The 8374-nt window shown below is 34.1% G+C and overlaps 1 pseudogene; it reads left to right on the top strand.

Moving 5' to 3' along the window:
- On the top strand, positions 7-8336 carry LOC107641420 (annotated as a pseudogene).

Genomic DNA, 8374 nt, shown 5'->3' with positions numbered 1-8374 from the left:
TATGGCGTTTTGTGCCAGGGTCAGGGAATTGCATTCCAGAGTGGTTCCATCCCTGTAAAAATGGAAATTCATCAGTCTCTTTCTGGTTTCGAAATAAGTTTCCTGCCATTTCACTTTGTGTTTTCCTTGGAGCATTGGGTAAACACCAAATAGCATTCTATTTTTGCCCCAAATTGGAGATCAATGGCAATACTGTAAATAAGTGGCTTCTAGAGAACAAGAAGTATTGGTTTGTGCAAGAGGCAGAAGCTGATCATATATTCATTCTCCATGAAAAACAAATGAATAATGAAAACAGTGTGAATGAAGCACTTGTGAGAAATAAAGAATGGAATCATGCCAAGATTTTTGTTGATGTCTATTCTCCAAGGGGATGGACAGAAATTGACATGCAAATTGGAATTCATGTATTCAAAGGAAAAAATAGCATGAAGGATGTCCAATTCACCAATCCTTATAATAATGTTACTGGGGAATCTAATTCAGTGGATTCAACACAGCAAAGTGGAACTAGCATAGTGAAAGGTAAATGCATTTGTGGTATTCTTTTTTTTTTTTTCTTTAATGCGTGTGCTTTTATATTTTTACAATATCATTGTTTTTAATACACTTTCAAAATAAAATATTTTATATTGTTAACAACATTAAAGTATAGCTTTAAGCTATTTATTATTGTATTAGATAATATGCAGTTAAATATTTGCATAAATTACAATTTCATTGTTAGACAATTTTTAGTATCTTAGTATTTTTTTTTTTATTCATTATAATTAATAAAAAGATGATAATATCGTTATATCACTCTTATTTTGATAATATTTCTTTTATAAATTTATACAGAATACAATAAAAAAAATCAGACAAGGAGTGACATTATTATTTTCTTAATTAATATCTTAGTATTTTGAAGTGGCTTATATTTTTCGACTACATAGTTGTCTCATTACCAACATCTTCTACAATGAACTAGTCATTTTAAAATATGCTTCTTTCATTATATCTTGTTTAGTTGTTTTCATTTTTTAATGTATTCATAAATTAATATATATCTAAAAGAAGTAAAGAACACAATATTTGTATTCACAATTTTTTAATAATTTGCACTGTCTGAACTATATATTCGTTGCTAGACATGCGGATATTTGTTATTTTAAAAGTTTAGTATCTAAATAACTTAATAGTATATTCCTCCAATCCTCCTCCATTTTATCTATTCTAGTAATTTTGTGCTAATTTTGTTCCTTCAGTGAATTTGGCGCGCATTTCTAATAATTATTCCCGAACATTCTAATGGAGCTTTGAACTTTGAAGAGGTGCGAAACCTAGGATTGGATTTTCGACAGGACACAGGAGTATAGGGATTTTCAACTGGATGAATTTGAGGAAAAATGTGGCCAATGGGAATGTGATCACACTTTTACAAAGAAAAACAATAAAAAAACCATTGCCGAATGCTCATGATCACTACTGCAAGAAAATTTTAGTAGATTGTGAAAAACAGGAATTTATAAGAACCTTCATATTTATATATATTGTATAACATGCATTATCTATTAAACATTTACTTTTTATTATTCCCTGAAGCAGAACCTTCATATTTTTAACTTATTCTTCACTATGTAAGCGAAACTATGAATTGATTTACAATATTTCCACCAGTATTTTTTTCCCTCGGTTTTCCCTTCTAGATTTTGGATAGAATAATTATAATAACAGGTTAAATTATTTAGTAGCTTAGACACCGTATCATCATTAAAGGAAAAAAAAAGAAAAAAAAAAGTTATTTGTTAGTATCTAATGGTGACTTATACTTCGCATTGTTAGTTTGTCAGTTTGGAAAACTAAAATTAATTAATCCAAATGAATATATGACAACTTGTCACCAATATCAATGTTAACAGTGGGTTCTCATTTCGTTGACTTCTATATGTTCCATTATAATGCCAAGTGCCAACAATTTATGTAACCAAAGTCAACTGGAAAAATTAGTTAATCTAGCTAGCTTGATGGTACTTATGGCACTTCATATGGTTTCATCTAAAACTCTTTCACATTTTTTTGTGATAGCATAATAATAAGCATGTATAGGAATTGCTAAGAATAGCTTTAGGAGCTATCTATGGCAAATCAAGATTCTTCTTCCACTTCTTGCTCAAACCATGGTTGGACATATGATGTCTTTGTGAGCTTCCACGGGAAAGACACGCGTCGCAACTTCACCGGCTACCTTGCCGATGCCTTGGACAGAAAGGGAATCCACATTTTCAGAGATGACATAAGGCTGAAGAAAGGAGAAGGGATTCCATATGCACTAGTCAAAGCAATTGAAGAGTCTAGAATTGCTGTGGTTGTTTTCTCAGAAAACTATGCATCCTCAAGTTGGTGTCTTGATGAGTTGGTTGAGATCATGGGGTGCATGAAAAAGAAGGGACAGTTGGTGATTCCAATTTTCTACTTTGTTGATGCTTCTGTGGTAAGGCATCAAAGGGAGAGTTTTGGAAGGTCAATGGAAAAGCATGAAGAAAGGCATGGCAAAGAGACAGTAAGTAAGTGGAGGATTGCATTGAAAGAAGCAGCCAATTTGTCAGGATGGAGTTTCAAAAATGGGTATACTCATTTCTTGCTTTATAAGCTTTTCTTTCAAGTTTATTTTAATGATCATTTTGATATTAGTTTTGGTAAATTAGATTAATTTTTGCTCCAGTTGTGTGTTGCAAACCTGAATCATCATTTTCCAGTAGTGTGTCTGATTGATTATATATTAAATTTAAGTCATTGTAAGATTTAAATTTGTTCTTTACCAAGTCTGAGAATTATCTTCACTTTGTTGGCTTCATATTATAGTGCACCAAAATAAGGGAATAAACCAATAATCATGTTGTTTGAAAGTTGACTCCTAGCTTATCATCATGAGCTCTAGCCAGTAATCCTTACACCTAACTTGAAGTTAATTTCAAGTTAAAATGTAGTAATAGTATTTTTTGTTAGAGAATATTGTATACTTAAATTAAAGTGCTACACGTGATTAAAGAAATATCATTTGTCCATATGATCAATAAGAACAAAATGTTTAATTAAAGTAGATAGCCAAATTTATTAGAGTAATTCTTGTTGTTACAACATTCTGATGATAACAAAATATTGGTTATCTTGTCTTAATAATTACATTACACTCTAATTATCAGGTTAGGCTATTTATATTATATATACTCTTTGGATACAGTTCTTTCTCATACTCTATATTAATGCAAGATACTTATGCATCTGTCTTTTAAGAATGCCTACACTGTACACTTATAAATTCTCATTTTAAGTCATAATATTTTATTTTTGGATAGTCTTAATATATTTTTTTAATTTGGCCCCTCTAAAGTGTGTAGGGTTGCAAAATGAAAAAGTACTAAAAATTAATCACTTGCAAATAATTGATAACTTTCATTGAGCATAAGTGCATCTCATTAAATACTAAGAATGATTAGTTTTCTCTAACTTTCTCACTTTGCAAACCTGAGCAACCCAATGAATTCAATTTTAAAGGAGATGGATTTTTATCATTATTGTCACAGGTATGAGTATAAGTTTATTCAAGAGATTACTGAGAAAATATCAAGCATACTAAACATTACCTCCTTACACATTGCTGATCACCCAGTTGGATTAAACTATAGAGTGTCAAAAGTGTTGAGGCTCCTAGCACCAAATTCTAATGATATCAAAATGGTTGGAATCTATGGTATTGGTGGAATTGGCAAAACAACCATTGCTAGAGCTGTGTACAACTCAATTTCTAGCAGGTTTGAAGGGTCAAGCTTTCTTGCTGATGTGAGAGAAAATACAGTGAAACATGGTTTGGTCCAACTACAAGAGACTCTTCTCCATAATTTTCTTGGAGAAAACATCAAGTTGGGTGATGTGAACAGAGGAATTCCCATAATAAAGAGAAGGCTTTGCACCAAGAAGGTTCTTCTGATTCTTGATGACGTCGACAACCTGCGACAACTGAGGTCATTGGCTGGCAGCCATGATTGGTTTGGTTCCGGAAGTAGGATCATCATAACAACAAGGGACAAACATTTGCTAACTGCTCATGGGGTTGAAAATGGAAACATATATGAAATGAAACAGTTGAATGATCATGAATCTCTTGAGCTATTTAGTTTAAATGCTTTTAGAAGAAAGCAACCAAAGGAAAATTATGTCAACATTGCGAACCGCATGGTTCAATATGCCAAAGGCCTTCCACTGGCTTTGAATGTGATTGGTTCTGATCTGTTTGGCAAAACAATTGAAGAATGGGAAAGTGCATTGAAGAAATATGAAAGAATTCCAAGCAGAGAGATCTTAGATGTGCTCAGAGTAAGCTATGATAATTTGGATGATAATGAGAAGGAAATTTTCCTTGACATTGCATGTTTCTTCAAGGGAAACTTTAGACAGGATGTGGAAAAGACACTAGTGGCCTCACGTTTCTTTCCAGAATATGGCATTGGAGTACTTATTGACAAATCTCTAGTAACTATTAGTGATGCCAACACAATTAAGATGCATGATCTTATACAAGACCTTGGAAGAGACATTGCTAGAAAGGATTCGCCATTCGATCCGGGGAAACGTAGAAGACTATGGCACTGTGATGATGTTCTTGAGGTCCTGACAAAAAACACAGTAAGTGCATAGCTTTATTTACTTTCAAAGCAATACTTTCTTTTCTTTTTCTAGAAATACTCATTAGACAGTATATGTGATATTTCATTAATGGTGCTTGTAATTACAAAGGGAACTGATGCAATTGAAGGCATAATGCTGGACATGACCAACCTAAAACAAAAGGTTCCATTAAATTCCAACACCTTTGAGAATATGAAAAGACTTAGGATTCTCATAGTTCGGAATGCACAAGTTTCTGGAGCCCCCAATCATCTGCCAAATAATTTGAGATTGCTTGATTGGGATGAATATCCTTTACCTTCTTTGCCAGCTGATTTTCATCCAGAGACACTTGTTGTACTCAACTTGCCCCATAGTATTCTCACAATGGATGAGCCATTCAAGGCATGTTCATGATCATTCTTATTTCTATCCTTTATGTCATATACATATATTCTGTGAACTAACTATTTCTTCCTATTTACTACATCCGGTTCACAATAACTGTTGTTTTAAACCTTTTTGGTACATTCACAAATCAATGTATTTAGATGTAAATCACGTTTGGATATATTGGTTTATGAATGTATAAGAAAGGTTAAGACAATAGCTATTGTGAACCGGGGAGAGCATCATGCAGAAATTTGACCATTTGACATATATGAACTTCAGTGGTTGTGACTCTCTAACTACATTACCTGATGTGTCTGGAACACCAAATTTAACAAGAATTCTTGCTAATGATTGTCCAAACTTGGTTGAGATTCATGATTCTGTTGGACATCTCAACAAACTAGTCACACTGAGCACCGAACGATGTCCCAAACTCGAGGGATTTCCGAGTGGCCTGAGGTCAAAATCTCTTGAATACCTTAACCTTAGGGAATGTTCTAGCATTCAGAGTTTCCCAAATGTTTTGGAAAAAGTGGGAAGTATGAAAAATATTGATATAGGAGGGACTGCCATAAAAGACTTTCCAAACTCAGTTGAAAACTTTAGTAGTATTGAAGAGTTAATTTTGAGATCCTGCAAAAGTTTTGAGGTTCTACCTAGCAATCCTACCATGTTTCAAAATATTGAAGAGCTGAATGTGGAAGAATGTCCTCAACTTCCAAAACTCTTGTGGAAGTTATTAAAGGACAGAATTGATTCGCTCCCAAAGTTAAGTAGACTAACTCTCAAAAGTTGTGATCTATCAGATGAGGATCTTGAGTTAATTCTCAGCTGTTTTCTCCAATTGAAATGGTTGATCCTATCAAATAATAGCTTCACAACAATTCCTGATTGTATTGAAGATCTTTCAAGCCTCTTGCTGCTACATGTTGATAACTGCAATCAGCTTAGAGATATTTCAGTGCTTCCACCAGACTTACAATACATAAATGCAAGGAATTGCATGTCATTGACTTCGCGGTCATCAGATGTAATATTGAGTCAGGTTCATATTTCTCCTTTGTCCTTTCTCTTTCTTGAACTTTATCATTGGCATGTTTGTTTTAGCTGCTAAGAATGATCAATTTTGTTAACCTGTAACAGGCATTTCATGAAGTTGAGTACTTAGACATTGTTGTGCTAAGGAGACAAATTCCAAAATGGTTTGACCATTGCTGCAAAGGAGGGTCTGCAGATTTCTGGGTTCGTAGAAAGTTCCCCAACATTGCTCTATTTTTTCTGTTAGGAGGCCAAGACGAACAGAGAACCGATCATATGTGCGAATTCCACTTGTTCATCAATGACCTCCTAGTATTTCAAGAAAAAAGAGGATGGCCAGTGGATCATGTATGGTTGTTTGATCTGCAAATTTACCTCACAGAAAGCGAACGACACAACATCAGGGAACAAATAAAGTCTGACTGGAATCATGTGAAGATTTCATGTTCAGTCATGAATGAGCCAAAAGATGTAATTGTTAAAGGCTGTGGAATCCATCTTTACAAGGAAAGAATGAACATCCATGATGTCTCCTTTATTAGTCCTGATCTACATGGCTCAAATAGTGCCTATGATAACATNGAATATAGCTGAGCTCTTGGGAAATCTTCATTCCGGAAAAAGAACAGGTGATGATTTGTCTGATTATGATGAGGAGTTGGAACTAGACAGTGAGACTGACAACCAGTACATGGAAGTTGAAGAGGAGCAACATTCAGCTTCCATCAATCTTCAAATCCCAGAAATATGCAAAATCTCAAATCATGAGAAAGAAACAGGTATGGTAAATAAGATCCATACAACATTGAAAAATATCATGATATTGGAGTAAGTATTGTTACTAATCTAATTGCATTTTCTTTGTTGATCTTGTAGATGCCAATTCCCACAAAATACTTATGGATCCTTCAAGAGGAACACAAGAAGCCTTTGTTAGTATCAATGAGGAAGAGCTAAAGCATCATAAGAAAGGAAAATTTAACAAGGATGGAATTGCCCCAGTAAGCCTAAAATAATTAAAATACAGTTTTCTTAGTTCTGCTATATGGGAAAATTCTTTTATTCTTACTATTATTCTTTTCATGATTTCAGGAGTCAAGTATGACTGCATCAAGAAGAATAAACAATGAAACACAAGTGGGAGATAAAATCAATTCTGGTAAAGAAATCAACAGTTCATCAAATCCTCATGTTTCTGAAAATATTGGTCTCCACAAGAGCAAACAAAAATCAATTATCCTAGTTGAAGCGAATGCAGAAGCTATTGATCATATAAATGAAAACCAAGTAGACATTTGTCATACTCATACTCATTTTCCAGCAAGAATCGATAATGGTCAACAATCAGTGCCTAATGCAGAAGCATACACAAGTATTGTTGAATCTTCTGTTAATGAGGACAACATGGAAGCATTTTATGCCTCCCTTGAAGCAGAGACAGATTCTGAGTCTTATCCCTATGGAAACCAAGCCAACATTGTATCTGTGATAACAAGGCCTAGCGAAGAAACAAAGAAAGAATTGCAGTTTCTGCGAGACTTGGTCACGAAAAAGTTCTCTCTTTTGTTACACCCTGGGCGTTCTGGATTGTTGAAAGATAAGCTAAAGTATCTCCTCACTTTGCCTCCAGAAGAAGGAGTTTCTCTGATAACAAAGTCATTGTTATCACAGCTTTCAACAAGTTTTGCACAATGGAGTGTGGATTACAACATTGCGAGTGTGAAACTTGAATCAGCAGACAAAGAACTATTGAGAGCTGAGAAAGTGAAAGAGGAACTTAAAGGGAACAAGGAAGAATACAAGGGAGTTAAGATGGTCGAAGATACTCTGCGGGATCAGTTGGAATCTTTGGAGGAAAAGAAGAGGGAGCTTGAAGTGCAAATCAATGCCATAAAAACCGAGATTGCAGATTTATCAGCAGAGAGTGACATAGCTGCTAAGAGAAAGAGAGAAGTATTTGAGAATGCAAAGATGCTGAGAAGTGAAAGGGATGGTTTGAGGAACCAAGTGCCAAGGTTGAAAGCTGAGAAAGAATGGGCAAAAGTAACACAGGCTAATATTGAAGCAGAGTGGTCATTGCTTGCAGAACAAGTCATTGGAATCACTACTTTTGAAGCATGAAGAGTGGGTGTAATAAGAGATTTATAATATACCAGTCTTATGTGTAAACAGAACAAATAGAATGGCACTAGGAAATATATTCTAGCATGTTTGATTTTATTTTTTTTTCCATTTCAAATATGAATTTAATTTCTATATGCATAGAATTTTATATAGGCATTCAATAGTAAATTAT

Source organism: Arachis ipaensis, chromosome B05 (genome assembly GCF_000816755.2).
Source record: "Arachis ipaensis cultivar K30076 chromosome B05, Araip1.1, whole genome shotgun sequence".
NCBI lineage: Eukaryota > Viridiplantae > Streptophyta > Magnoliopsida > Fabales > Fabaceae > Arachis > Arachis ipaensis.
Note: the sequence above shows the minus strand (reverse complement) of the source record. Positions and strands in the feature narration are given on the sequence as shown.